This window comes from Poecilia reticulata, chromosome 21 (genome assembly GCF_904066995.2).
Source record: "Poecilia reticulata chromosome 21, P_reticulata-male-v2, whole genome shotgun sequence".
NCBI lineage: Eukaryota > Metazoa > Chordata > Actinopteri > Cyprinodontiformes > Poeciliidae > Poecilia > Poecilia reticulata.
The window spans coordinates 24,173,505-24,187,783 of NC_088850.1; the positions used below are offsets into that span (position 1 = coordinate 24,173,505).

Sequence of the window (14,279 nt, forward strand, 5' to 3'; positions counted from 1 at the left end):
GGTGTTCTTTTCTCACTCTTATTTTTCATATGCGTAACTTCAGTTGTGGTGCAGCCAAGAACCAACACATAAAATACACAGGAATGTATTCAACCCCATCTTACATGCACAAGGTCCATTTTACTGTTTCCACATATGCCATGGAATCAAAATCTAGTTTTATTCAATGGAGATGAATTTATTTATTCTTTCTAAATCAATGCACAAATTGATAAAACAAATAAAAGGTTTATTCATCTCTTCAGGTGAATAAACAGACGTTTCCAGTCCACCTGTTCTGCAGGCTGTTTACACGGGGAAGAGACGAGGATCTAACTAAGCTGCTTGTCCTGAAGTCTAAACAGGTGAAATCCTTTAAGACGGCCCAATCACCAGGTGACAGTCGCCTGTCTGTCAGTGCTCTGACTCCGCTTAGCGATGGACTGGAAGTAAACAAACAAGAGTGAAAGGGGTGTGAGAGATGAGTCATCAGTTCTGGGCTGCCTGTGCTGTCTGCATGCCTCAGTCTGCTCAACATCCGCTCCCCTGAAGGCCCTCGTCACCACAGGCATACTTCAGCAATTACCTTCTCGCCCACACTGTCAGTCACATGGGCTGTAATAACAGGCTGTTGCACTGTCCTACTCCAAACCCGCTCACCAGAACTCTGCAGCCACACACACACACACATACACACATCCACACCAGACAGTGTACAAATCCTGATTGCCAAGGCGACACATGCTGCTATAAAAATGGTATTATTTCAAAAGGATTTCAGAAGTTTGAACATTATATTTCTTCTTCATATTCATAATATAAACAGTATGTTAATAAACATTAACCAGAATTCTGTAATCCTAAACATAAACTGATGGATGAAATTTTATTAAATCTAAATATAAATATTCAAAAGTGATAAATCCATCATGCAGTATGATGCCAGATGGATGGAAATACCAGTTGTGCCAAAAACAGAACAGTTTCCCTTGTGTTGTTTACAGCATAGGCGTAAATCCCAGGGTAATCCGGGGGGGGGGGGGGGTTGACAGTTTATTGTCAACTGTTTATTGACAATAAACAGTTCGTTATTTCATTACTTTGGTTGAATCATGATAAACTGCCACCTTATGCCTTAGAAATCAAAACTAGCTTAACTGCTACATTGCTTTCATAGACTTAGCACCTTATTTCAATTATATTTAGCTCTCTAACTCTTACTTTAATAAGCAGCGTTTGAAACAGGAGTGAGCTGAGCGTTAGCACGGAGCCGAGAACAGAGGAACTATTGCAGCTGACAGTAAAAAAAAGAAATAAAGTATGCCAAAATGAAATATGAATATTTTTCTAGAAAACTCTGGTGCTAACCTTTAAGTTTAAGTTATGATACTTCCAAAACATTCAATTCCTACATATTTATAGATTTTAACATGAAGCCCCCCCCAAAAAAAACAAACAAACAAACAAACGTTTAAAGCAACTGAAGTTATCATTTAAATAACACATGACTTGTATTGAGAACCACTGCAATAAATCAATATTTATGAGGAATTTTACTAAGTGGAGTTGCTTATTAAAACTTAATTTTATTTAGAGCCTTAAGTTTTTGTAAAGGTGTAGCAGAGATTAGATCTGTGACTCTGAACCAAACTCATATCTAAGCAGCATTTGAATCTTAGTTTGATTTCTATAGGTCTCAACAGGTTGTTTACTGAGAAAAACACTTTTGTTATTCATTGCTACTTGTTTTTGGTGGTGCAGCTTGAACACACAAAAAAAATTTAACCACATTTTATGTTACATTTTACTGTAACTTTGCCGACCCCCTCATCCCCCAAAATTGCTCTTAAAAAATGTTCCAGTTTATGGTCCCCCCCCAATAATGAGATGGGATTCATGCCCTTGGTTTACAGGTGTCTAAATACTTGGGGCAGCTGTGCCTCCTTATGCCTCTGGCCACTGAAACATCTACCCACCGGCCAGAGTAGACGTCTTGCAATTGCAAAGTTGTTAGTTTGATTCCAGATTCCTCCTGTTACAACTCGAAGAGTCCCTGGGCAAGGCACTTAACCCCAAGTTAAGAATAGGTGTCTGAATGTGAGTGTGACTGGATAAATGTATTTCTAGTGTAAATATTTGACCATAAAGTTTTGATTTGAATTCAACTCATTTACCATCTATCAAAACATTTAGTCCGAATGTAAAAGTGGTGTGAGTGTCATACATCACTGCTGCTTCAATAGGACTAAAGAAGAAAATCACCCAGCTGCTGGCATTCCAATACACTGAACTAATTCACTATTGGCCAGCATTACTACGCAAATAGGAGTTGAAACATTTTATAGTTCTGGAGCAGATGAATACTAAGCAGGAAAAACAAATATGAAAAGTATTTCATATTTGCCATCACCCTGTTCATGACCTTGTGACGATGCTGACTTAAGCATCTTAACATGAAACACATCCTGTAAAGACATGGGCTAAAAGGAGGCTCAAGAAGAAGTCATTACTCCTGAGCAACACAAAAAGCTACATTTAAAAATGTGTGAGCAAATGTCTACAAGCCTGACTCGGTTCCATTAGTACTGTCAGGAGGAATGGGTAAGAACTCTAGAAAACTTTTGTAAGAACTGTGTGAAAGAATGTTCAGCACAAGGTCCAAGTCAGACAGTTCAAATGTAATTTTACCAAATATTCTTCCAATCTAAAGGTCTCTGCTAGACATGTAGACATGCAGATGGTTGTTAGTGCCATCCAACCCTTCTGTCTGCACAAAAAAAGAAAAGAAAATCCTGAAAATGTTGGTCTATATCCTCATCCTGCCTCCTACAGTCAGTATCACCTGCTGAAGAAAAATCCTTTGATAGCATAACCTCACAGTAGTATGAGTAGAACTGACCCCAGGGAAGTGGTGCTTATTAAAGGTCTCCATATGCTTGTGCATATGTTATGTTTTTTTTAAACTGGCAGTGTATAAAAAGCAAAAAGTGTCATATAGCAATGAGACTGTGGATAAGGCATTTTATTCTGTGGTATTGCATTAGCCTCATCACTTCCCAATGTCAGAGCATCAGGCGAACAAGGTCCTCATCTTACCATAAGACCCACATGCTTCACCACTTACTCATACAGTTTGTTAACATGAGGCAGCAACAAGCTGGCAGCTGCTCAACAGTCAACACAAGTGCATGTCACTTTGTCAGCAGAAACACAAATGCATAACATGTGGGTGGGGGGAGGGCTGAGGTGGCATGGTGGAATCTCACCTAAGTCAGGTGGTTTATGGTTAAGAGTGAAAACACAAAGCCCCCACGTTCCTCCTGAGATCCACATTGGAGTGAAACGAGGTTCAAAAGGTCTCTGTCTCTGTTTAGATTTTTTGCTTTCGTCCCACATGGTATGCAGACACAGAAATGTACCGGTTGTCATGGTGTAGTGTCTGAACCCACCTGGCTCAGTGGAAGTGATGGACCATCTGGTCAGAAAAATGATATCCAAACAAAACACAAGAGGTTGCTTTCAGGGAGAGAAGGTGGATGTGTCAAGTTGTGATTTGTTAATATTGTCATGAGTTTGATCATGTTTGAAATAAACTCTTTTGGAGCTGTTTCTGTTTCTATGGGTGTTTCCACACCTGACAGTTGGTTAGACCCAGTTTGATCAGGGGCTTAAACAGCAGCTGGTGCAGTTTGCTTCACAGAGCATTGCTTCAAACAGATCAAACCTTTAAGAAACCTGCTTTCCATCTCACCTGTGGGGGCACTGCACTAAAAACCACCAAAGGATACAACACAAAACCTCTGAAAAAGACAAATTCCTTCTGCATGAAATGCAAGAAATTTTTTTAGCTAGCTATAGCTAGCTAGCATGTTTGTTTTGGTTGTACTTATGTCCAGAGCTGTAGTCCACTTCCTGCTTTTGGAGCAGTCTCCGGTTCACTTGACGTTCAAGTATGCACTCAAACTACACCAGAGATCACTTCAGCTGAACCAAGACCTTTGGTTTGTAGGCAGACTGAGTTCACCGTTTTGTTCATCAGAGTTTGATTACTCATTCACACCTCCACAACTGAACCAGACTTCCTAGGCAAATGGACTAAACAAGGTTGGTGTGTATTCAGCATGCATTTCTCAGTGAATAAGAGTCTCGTCAGTCTGTTGGAAACATGCCACTTGGAGTTCAACACTTTTGTTCTTCTAAATACCCTTTTCACTTTCTCATTATTATTAACTTGTATTTTCAAAAATGTAATTTTCAGCTGTTTTCAACATTTGTTTCATGACTGACATTTCCTCTTCTTTGCTGGCTGTTGCACAGACTTGTTGCAGATTTTTGGGTTTTCAGCTAAACTCTGCCTACACTACACAGTAAATTTTGCAGTGTTAAATCAACACTTAAAGAGTTGAATTTAACACTGTGTCCGAGTCTATTTGGTCCTTATCGGAATTGGTGTCAATTTAACTTTCGATAGTGTTCCATTTTCAGAGTACAATTTAACTCAAAATAGAGTTAAAATTTAACACTCCCTAACACTGTGCAGTGTTAATAAAACTTAACACTCCTAGTCAAATAACTCTGATAAGAGTAAATATGATTCTAATCAAAGTTAATAAGTTACTCTACAGTGGTGACAAAATGACTCCGATTCTCATGCTTTTCTACACTGTATTGAGTTATTGAGGGTTTACACTGGAGGCTCATATAACTCCAGTGAGTGTTAATCTGACACACTACTGTGTTGATAATTTACTCTTTAGCTGTGAAAAAACAACTCTGCACAGATAAATATGAAGTGCTATTTTTACACTTTTGTAGAGTTAAATGTTCAATTGAATAAAATCAAATTACCACAGAAATGCATTTAACTTTACTTTATTGAACTAAAGCACATTTGTAAGATACACTGTTAACTTTTGGTAGTGTAACAGAAACATCACATGGTGTACATCCCATTACATTAGACGGCTCGAAGTTGACAGAGCACATTTAAGACAGTTTTTCCATCCAAGTAACCATGAACTAACTACTCGTATATGCCGAACGAGTGCATTTGTGCAACTTAACTCTGTCAAACAGATTTGTTCAAGTACTAGTGAAGCAACCTAGCCCAAATTTCTGCCACACGAGGACTTTCTTTCACTTTACCTACATCTATATTGTACACAGTGGTCTGGATGAACATTAACATATTGCACAGCATGGGGTTGTATGTTGTGGCAAACAACGTAATGTGCCTTAAACAGTTTGTCAAAAGCACCAAGAGAGGAAGTTGACCTGCAAGCGATGGCATTTTTGTCAAGGATGATGAAGAACTAGTGAGCTACTTTCTTCCTCCGTCCCACAGCCAGGAGATAGGGTTGTGTGCTCGTCGTGATGGCATCAAGATGTTCTTGGATGTTGGTTCCCGTCTGTGGGGGGAACACACAATACAATTACAATTCCATAGCTGCAATGCTACACAAAAAACAGCTTTCATATGGGAAAACAGCATGTAACTATGTGTAATATCACAGTAAAACTGAAACTCTTCCAGTGAAACAACCTTGAGTAAAATATAAAATAACATTTGCAACAAATACAAACCTTCTTGAAGACCACAAGATGCTTCTCTGCTTGGGAGGCAGACACCTTCCCTGGTCTCTTCCGGCCCAAAGCAGAGGGGGGAATCAGGTGTAGCAGCAACAAAATCGATGAGAGGTCACTGTCCCAACCTGTGATAAGAGAAATTTGATGTTTAAAATCTAGTGATTATGCAATTTAAAATATGTGTACACCACTAAATGAAGCTCACACAATAACTGAATCCTACATAATGTGGAAAGTCATCCTTACTCATATCATCATCATCCACTTCAGTGCCATCCTCAGGAGTATCAGCTGCCAGGAGAAGTTCTTCAAGGTCACTGGTGGTTGGAAGCTTTCTGCATTGTTGGATGATCTTTGTCTTGAATGTGGTTGGCCATTTCTCCACAAACATCTTCTTCAAACATTAGGACAAAATCCTGCTCCACCTAGGATGTAGATAGTAAAAAACTTAAACATTTCCCAGCCACATTAATTGTATTCATTTTGACTTGTCACAAAGATAAAAATTTTACATGATTGTGAAATTATAAAAAATAACAATTTAAATAATTACCAAGCCTTTGACATCTTTGAAACGTGGAAAGACAGAGAGTATGTTGCTTGACTGTTGGGGATCGAGGACCACGTTGCGTCGGAAGTCAAACGTGAGCTTCATCTTCTTCTTGACTGTGTCCTCATCGACTGAATGCTTCATCAGTGCGATGGCTTCCTTACACTCTTCTTCACTCAGGACAGTCTCTGGAACAAACTGGGTCTCCCGTCTAGCAGCTGGTCCTCCAAGTCCATGTTCACACGATGCTTCTTCGGAAGATGCTAGTCAATATAAGAAAATCCTTCAACTTAAAAGAACAACAACAATAAAACCTCCTCTGCCCCCCAAAAATGCAACACCATACCCGTAGTTGCATTTGTTCTCAAGTGTTAATGGTTTACCTCCATATGATGATCGTCTGTCTCTAGCAGTGGATCTCTGATTATGACTGACACAACCAGTAAATCTGCTGAGAGCAGGCATCTCAGAACTTGTAACGTCCACAAATGGATTTATGATTTTAAACTGTTTATAGCATTATTGGTTATATTTTTAAAAGGTTTATATAAAAAACACAGTTGAAATGTGGAAAAAATATTCTCAGCAGAAATTTCACAATTGAAACTTAAGGAAAATCATTTACAAAGCAACTGCATCAGTTACTCATACAATCTAATTAAAAACTAAAAGTTTTTAATGTGTTACGCTGATTACCGTAACACAGTCAATTATGGTATGTGACTTACATAACCATTCCTGGAGAATGGATCTCTGAGGTAGGGGAATAAGCTCACAATTCCTCTGGCATACATTTCTTTAACCTCTCTGGGTGGTGATGTCCTGCAAAATTAAAATGGTCAAGGTATATTATCCAAGGTATGCACTGGATTTAACAAAAACTTTTATTTCAACTAGACACCTAGCTAAAGCCCATTTGCAAAATTACCCGTTCTTCTCTGTCATATCAGCTGCCAGTATGTTAACCATTTTCCTTCTGGTTTCATCTGTAAGGCACTTGCTTCGATTATATTCCTTCATGATCCGTTCGCCATCAGGTTTGTTGTTAAGAATGGATTCCACCAACTTCAAACAACAAAACATTTCAGCTTTTATTAAATACATATCAAAACAGTAACTGTTAGTAAAACAAAAAAACATTCTCTTCTCAAATATAAGCGATAATAAAGCAGTGTGTATTATAAGACTGGTGGATCACTAGTATTTATTTTATTTTACTTGTATGTTCATTATAAGTAGGGTTTTTTATGCCCTAGTAACAGTAAAAACGAATGAAGGTTTGACGCACTGAACTTGGTGCAAGAATGTGCAAACCAATTGCCAAATCTCTGCACCTGCCCCTTGGCCCAATAAGCAGTTATTGCACCTCTGATTTTTTGTAACTTTTAACATTTAACACAAACACTGTTCTAGCACCCCTACTGAGCATAGCAGGTTTTCTGGAGGAAATAAAGGCTTTTAAAACAAAATACTTTTCGTTTTGCGTTAAGTTTTTGAGAGTCAATTCTTACATGCTTAGCTTCTGTGTCCAGGCGCTGGCGTTTAGCGGAAGGACTCTCTGAAAGAATGAGTGTCTCTTGAGAATCAGAGGAGCTTGGCTGAGATTCCTCAGGCGATTCCACAATGGAGACAAATTCTGAACATAAGAGAAGCAAATGAAAGACAAAAACATTAACCACAATGAAATAGCAAGCTTATTAAATACTAACATGAATTACTAATATAACAAACCAGTTTCATATTTGATGGTTAGGACTCCAGCAGAGGGATCCTTAACAACATCCTCAAATACATCTTCATCCAACTCAGTCCCAGAACTGTCAACAACCTTCACACCCTCTGTTATAGCTGGCATGCCAAATTTTGTGAATGCTAGAGGAAAAAGACAAATGCTTGTCTAAACCACAATTATGAGGTTATGTTGCTCTAATATTCACATGTGCATAGACTCTGGAACATTACTTTTGAATAAACAATGCAAAGTAACATTACAAGCACTTCAAATCTTCCTGTGTAAAGCTACCAGTGTCTTACCTGCTATCAAAAACTCCTTCAGATTCGGCTCCGTTAGTCGGACACATTTTTGCAGCTCGCCAAGTCTTGTTTTAATCAACATGGTTCCTGCAGGACATAATTCCTCAGTCATTCATCTTTAGTACTGAAATGCTTTCAATTTGTGAAACGTGCCAACTGCTTCACAAACCAATACAGCTTACATTACATGGTTTTCATAGAACACAATTAAAGTTTACATATTAATGGCTTGAGCGCAAAGTAACTTGACTTTGTCTGTACTCTTATCTAGGTTACAGTTACTAAACACCCTGTCCTTTAGTAACTAGAACAGTTTATCAAATTGCCTCGCTTCTTTGTCGGCTTTCCCATTAGCATTAGCAACGGTTAATGGAGGAGTCAAGCAAGATTTACAGTGGAGGTATTGTGCTGGGCACAGTGGCGGAGCCAGAGGGGGGGCCAGTGTCCCCCCTGTCATCTGATTGGCCCCCCCAGTGGTCCCCCTGATGATTGACATGTAACAGCACCAGGTTATTCCTGTACATTATTTGGAATCATTCTAAGTCAACCTAATATCTAAAGAAGAAAAACAATAATAAGTATATGAAAAGAAAATGTATAAAACTTTATATAAGTCCATGTGATGACATAAATAAATAGATTTAGATCAGGCGCGATACCAGCCTCCTTTGTCATAACAACAAGCTGAAATTGTTCTTTCAGTTATGCTGCGCTGTGGTGCAACTCAAACGCTAAAGCACTTCATACCTGGTGGTGATGGTAAAACACCAATAAGTTATTTATTGATCCTCCGCAAAAAGAGAAAAAACCGAAGAGGGGCCGACAATGTTCGTAGTTTGGAGCAGAGGTTGTGCTGGAGTTTTTTCGTTGTCCGTCAAAGAAATAAATCATTTTATTTCCAATTTGTAGTCATCAAACGAAACATTTATTATTTCTCTGTTAGAACGTTTTTGAAATCAGGTAACATTTCACGAAATAACGTGATTAGAAGACGACAGAACTCTGATCGGTTCCTGATCCCTCAGCGGGAGAAAAACCAGCAGAAGCGGATCAGCTGCTGGACGCTCCAGACGCTCTGCGCTTGTTTCTGCCTAACGGATCTGCACTTTAATTTCTTTCCTCTCTCAACAGTCAGCTGTTATTCCTCTACTTAAACTACAATAAGTAGATCATAACATTCTCTTTAGGTTTTCTCTGTGTGCTGCAAACTCATTAAATGTAAACTCATTAGAAGCCTGAGCACCATCAGGCAAATAGTTCTGGTCCGACCCGAACTATTGTTACCTGTCCAATCAGAGCTTCCTAACCAAGGTGTCCGTAACTCTTCAACACGCTGTCAGCTCCCGGTCAGAAAGATGCATTTAGTTCAGTGTCCATGAGATGATATTCAGAAAGGATATTTTATTTGATTGATTTTAGTTTCCTCTGCGATGAACTCTGCATAAAGTCCATCATGTCTCCATGTGCGCCAGTCAAAGGTGTTAATTATAACATGTCAAATGACAGAGGGGCTTAAAAAATAACCAAATATTCAGTTTGGTTATTTTTTTAAATAACCAAACTGGAAACTCGTGGCACCAACGATACAATTTACTTAGCCAAAAAAAAAAAAGTAAATAAAAAATAAAAAAGTAGCTGGACGGTTAGCATTACTGTTGACCTGAAAAGCCAGAAAGCCAACGTGACTTATTTTGTCTCAACCCAGACATCTTTTGCTAAATTTATATTATATTTCTTAAATAAATAAAACACATATCTATGCAATATCGCTTGGACATGGATTTAAGCAGGACATAGTCGAGTTGGACAGGCGAACATTTTAAGCTAGCCATTCACTCGGTCAGGTTAGCCGTATTAAACTCAGTATTAAGATATAAAAACTCACTCGGATAATGGGGCTTACAGAAAATATTCTTATAAAACAATTCAAATTGTATTATTATCTTATAAAAAGAAACTTACCGCAGTCTTTCAAGCAAGTGAAAAATGGCGTCCATGCAACGGCTAGACTTGTTGGATTGAGAGGAGGAGGAGGGCGGAGAATGTTAGAGTTAAATTGACACGACGTGTATACACTGGAAATTTTCACGAACTCTAGGGGGCATTATACTCAGTCTGTTGTATTAGCTCTGAAAGAGTCAATGAATTGTGACACAGTGCATATTTAACACTGCGAAAATTACTGTGTAGTGAACAGGTAAAACAGCCTCTCTCTACCTGCCTGTTTAAAACTGTCACATGGTTTTGTTCAGTGTGCTCAACGGTGGGTTTAAAGACAGACATCTAATCAAATCAGTATAAAGTATTAATTTCATTGTAAAGCAAGGCAGCATTAAAAAAATGAGACCATATTCTCTATGAACATTTAACATAAAAAGTACATACATAAAATACAAAATAGGTCAAACAATAAATACAAAATAGGTCAAACAATAAATACATACCCTATACCCTAGCAGTACTTCAGTATTTGTACTGTTAGCTGCAGCTGGATTATCACACTGAGACACAGTAGAGAAGACCTGCGATAGTTGGAACACTTTTTGTTTTGGTCCTTCTAACTCTGATCACTGAAGCTGCTCAGACTTCTACATAACAAAACCTACATGTGTTTACTGCAAGTGTCACCAATACCTAACCATGAAGGAACACCACAGACCTAATATGTTAATGTTAAATACAGGGTGTTCCTTTGTTATAACCTGCCTCATTAACTGTAACAACTGGGGCAAATTGGGGCAGAGTGGGAAGATTAGTTGTTTTGCAATCTGAAAATTATAGGTCCGATTCCAACCTCCTGCTGACTCACGTTAATGTGCTCCTGGGAAAGGCATTAAACCTAGGCTGCTGACTGATCTGCATTCTGGTGTAAGCTCCTCCTCCTGCTGTCTCAACAGCTTGTCCACATTGTTCTTTTAGAAAGTTCTGCCTGTCATTACATCGGTTCTGATTCAAATAGTAAACTATATGTTTTTCTCCAGGCATTAAAAACAGAAGCTCTAAAACCAGTGACTAAAAACTGAACCATCTTCTCTACAATGAAGATAGTATCTTAGTCCAGTGTCCCTGCTGGTGCAGGTATTTTGGTCCCACAATGCTGCAGCCGACTGTCGATCCTCTAATTACATGACTGAGTCAGACTCTGGTACAGTATTTCCTGATTGGAGTCTTAGCTGAAGATCAGGGACTTCTTTGTGTCTGTGAGGGTTCTACACAGACCAGCCAGAGAGACGCTGAATGGATTCCAAAAATAATCTTAATTTATTACAAAAAAGTCAAAAAATAATTAAAAAATGATGAATTGGGCACAAAACAGAGGTCAACATAACAAACTACAACTCAGGTAGTAACACAAAGAACTCACAAAGAACTCAAGCACAAAACTGACCTCACAAACAAGAAATGAGAGGAACTTAAATAGTGGCTGATCAGACCACTGCTGACACACAAGGGGTAATTAAACATACAAGAACTTAAACAAACACTGGTCAACACAATACTAAATCTTTAAATTAAATAAATACAATTATAACTAAACTGCCAAAAAGAAGAAGCATTAAAGAAATAGCTAAATTTAACTAAAGAAAACTAAATTTTAAAACAAGTGGAATGATCTGCTGAGGAAGTTTGCCAGCCATATAAGGACAACAATTAGCTGGAGATCTTCTGAGTGACTCCAACAGCAGCCCCAAAGGAAACTGGTAACCCAAAACAAAGAAATTAATTTATTGCATTTAACAAAAATATCTGACAGACAAAGTTAACTAAATGTGTGCACTGCAAATAGTTAACTAAAGAGTCAAGCTAATGATAATTTTAAAAATACAAAGTCTAAACTATTCACTAATCAATATGTAAACTAATGTTAAGGATGAACAGAAAATGATTGCCATTCAGATCTCTGTGTGACAGTAGGGTCAGCTGTCACAGTGTTAATAGGAAATGTTTTATCAGAGATGACAAAAATCACATGTTTTGTCTACTCCAGGATTCCATCTTGGGGCCCCTCCTATTTAATATCTATATGCTCCCACTAACTTATGTTATAACTACGCAGATGATTTTTTTTTATCTACAAAATTAACATTTTGTAGCATGACCTCAGAGAGAATGTTTAATCTAAAAAAACCATTTGAGGAGACTGAAATTAAACAATTTTGCAGAGAAGATTTGAGACACTTCCTTCACCATGAAGTTAAAGGGGTTATAACACTTTATTTTAAAGACAGTGTATAAAACTGATATGACTCTGTCATAAACATGAAGGAGTCTTCATGACTGTTTATGACTGTTATCATTAATTGTTTTTTGTAAATAATGACACTTTTGATGCAACTTTGAATTAAAAATGTGATTATTTAGAAAATAACACTTAATAACAACAGTCATGTATGCACACCTCTTCAAATAAAGTGTAACCATTTAACCATTCCGCGCCGCCGCCACATTTGGTCCGGCCCCCTGAACAATACCAGAGAGCATTCAGATTTTTTTTTATATATATTGTATTTTCCGGTTTATATGTGGATTTTTCTTCAACCACCAGGAGGCTCTTTAGCAGGAAGTGTGTCCTGTAAACTGTGGGTGTTTTGTTTTACATGGCGCATTGCTACCATCTGTTGGACTTTTAGGGAACTGCTTGACTTTTATGTTATTTAATCAGTACGGTTGTTTGCTAGCGGTAGAGCAGATGAACACACGTGTTTGTTATGAACGCCGCATTCCAGGTTTCCCTCAATGAAATATATACTAGTCAGTCCCGGTGACCGTTTCACTAACGGCTTTTGCAAATGTGCTTTCTGGGTAAAAATCAATCAAGAAACGCCCCCCCTCATCCCCTCCACCCCTCGTCAACAATTTCCGGCAGCGCAGGTCATAAACTGACTCCGGCCCCCCCACCAGAGAAGGGAAAAGTTATGTGGCCCTCAAAGGAAAAAGTTTGGGGACCACTGATTTAAGGTCTGAATGGCAGCTGTTGCTGTTGTGTCAAAAAGGCAGTTAATTTTTCACACTGGACCTTTTGGTTGGGATGGCTTCCATTCCGTTAATAAATAAAATCAAAATTGACAATACTTTTGTATTTACTTATTAATTAACTAATTTGTCTATTTTCTTAGACAAATTAGGTATATTTTCTTTGATGACACAAAATATTGCAGATAGACAAAAAAGCTCAACTAGAAATCTGTCAGACGGTAAATCTTTTCTAGCAGGGTTAAATTCCTGGACTTTCCCTTTAAGGCTTCAGCAGCAACCACAGCACTCAGTCACTCTCTTGTTTTATTTCATGTTAAGTTGTGTTACATTAGAGCTGGAGCAGTTGTTGACTGTCTCACCACTCTGTTTAATTAGTGCTCCTCTAAATGGACCTGCAGCAAAACTATGAATGGGGACTGACAGAGCTGATTGGCTTTCCAAATAGTTAATGAATACATGAGCCCAGTTAGCGTGCCCACTCTTAGTGTCACTAACTTGCAGTAATCAATGCATGAAGTGGAGTAAACACAGAATCAGGCGTGAAATCTAGAGACTGGTTTAAACAGTAGGCCTGTAAAGGGTCTGGCTCAGTTCTTAAACCACGGCCGGAGGCTCCGAGCATCAACCAGGGACTCACAAATTAATGGAATCCTAAGTGGCACAAGATGCAATTTATAGAACTAACATGCAAGATATAATGACCCAAATTCAGTCCATTATTAAAAACTACAACATCCCTTCCCCTCTGCTAGCCTATTTATGTCATCCAGTTTCCATGGCTACCATGCCATAGATAAAATCTAAAGCTCATGCAGTTTGCAACTGCAACTTGAACTTTCCCTCCCAGAGACAGTAAAGAGGGATGACAGTCTGGCTTTCCTGTTCATTAATGTAAAGCTGAGCAGGAAGCAGATCCTCACGTCTTCACTGTTCCTGGATCAGCTTAACGGAGCAACCTGATCCCAACAGGTTCCAGACCCCTCTGGATGTGATCCACTCTTCTGACACTTCTAGACTAAATGCTGCTGATGCAACGTTTGAGATCATTTTTATGTAAATTACAGGAGTTCATCTGATTGGTCATAAAATGACAAACTGATCTTAAAGGTGTATGTTCAGAAACACACATCAAACTATTTCAGGCCACAATAAG

At 38.5% G+C, this 14,279-nt stretch overlaps 1 pseudogene across 1 annotated transcript; it reads right to left on the bottom strand.

The window, feature by feature from the left end:
• Positions 1-4,846: 4,846 nt before the first annotated feature.
• LOC103457978 (uncharacterized) lies at positions 4,847-10,552 on the bottom strand (annotated as a pseudogene). The gene is made up of 11 exons (XR_014085691.1): positions 10,112-10,552; positions 8,150-8,236; positions 7,847-7,987; positions 7,627-7,751; positions 7,044-7,180; positions 6,844-6,937; positions 6,499-6,622; positions 6,119-6,378; positions 5,812-5,990; positions 5,563-5,690; positions 4,847-5,291 (listed from the first exon to the last, which is right to left on the bottom strand). The product of XR_014085691.1 is annotated as an uncharacterized LOC103457978 (transcript).
• Between the last annotated feature and the right edge of the window lie 3,727 nt (positions 10,553-14,279).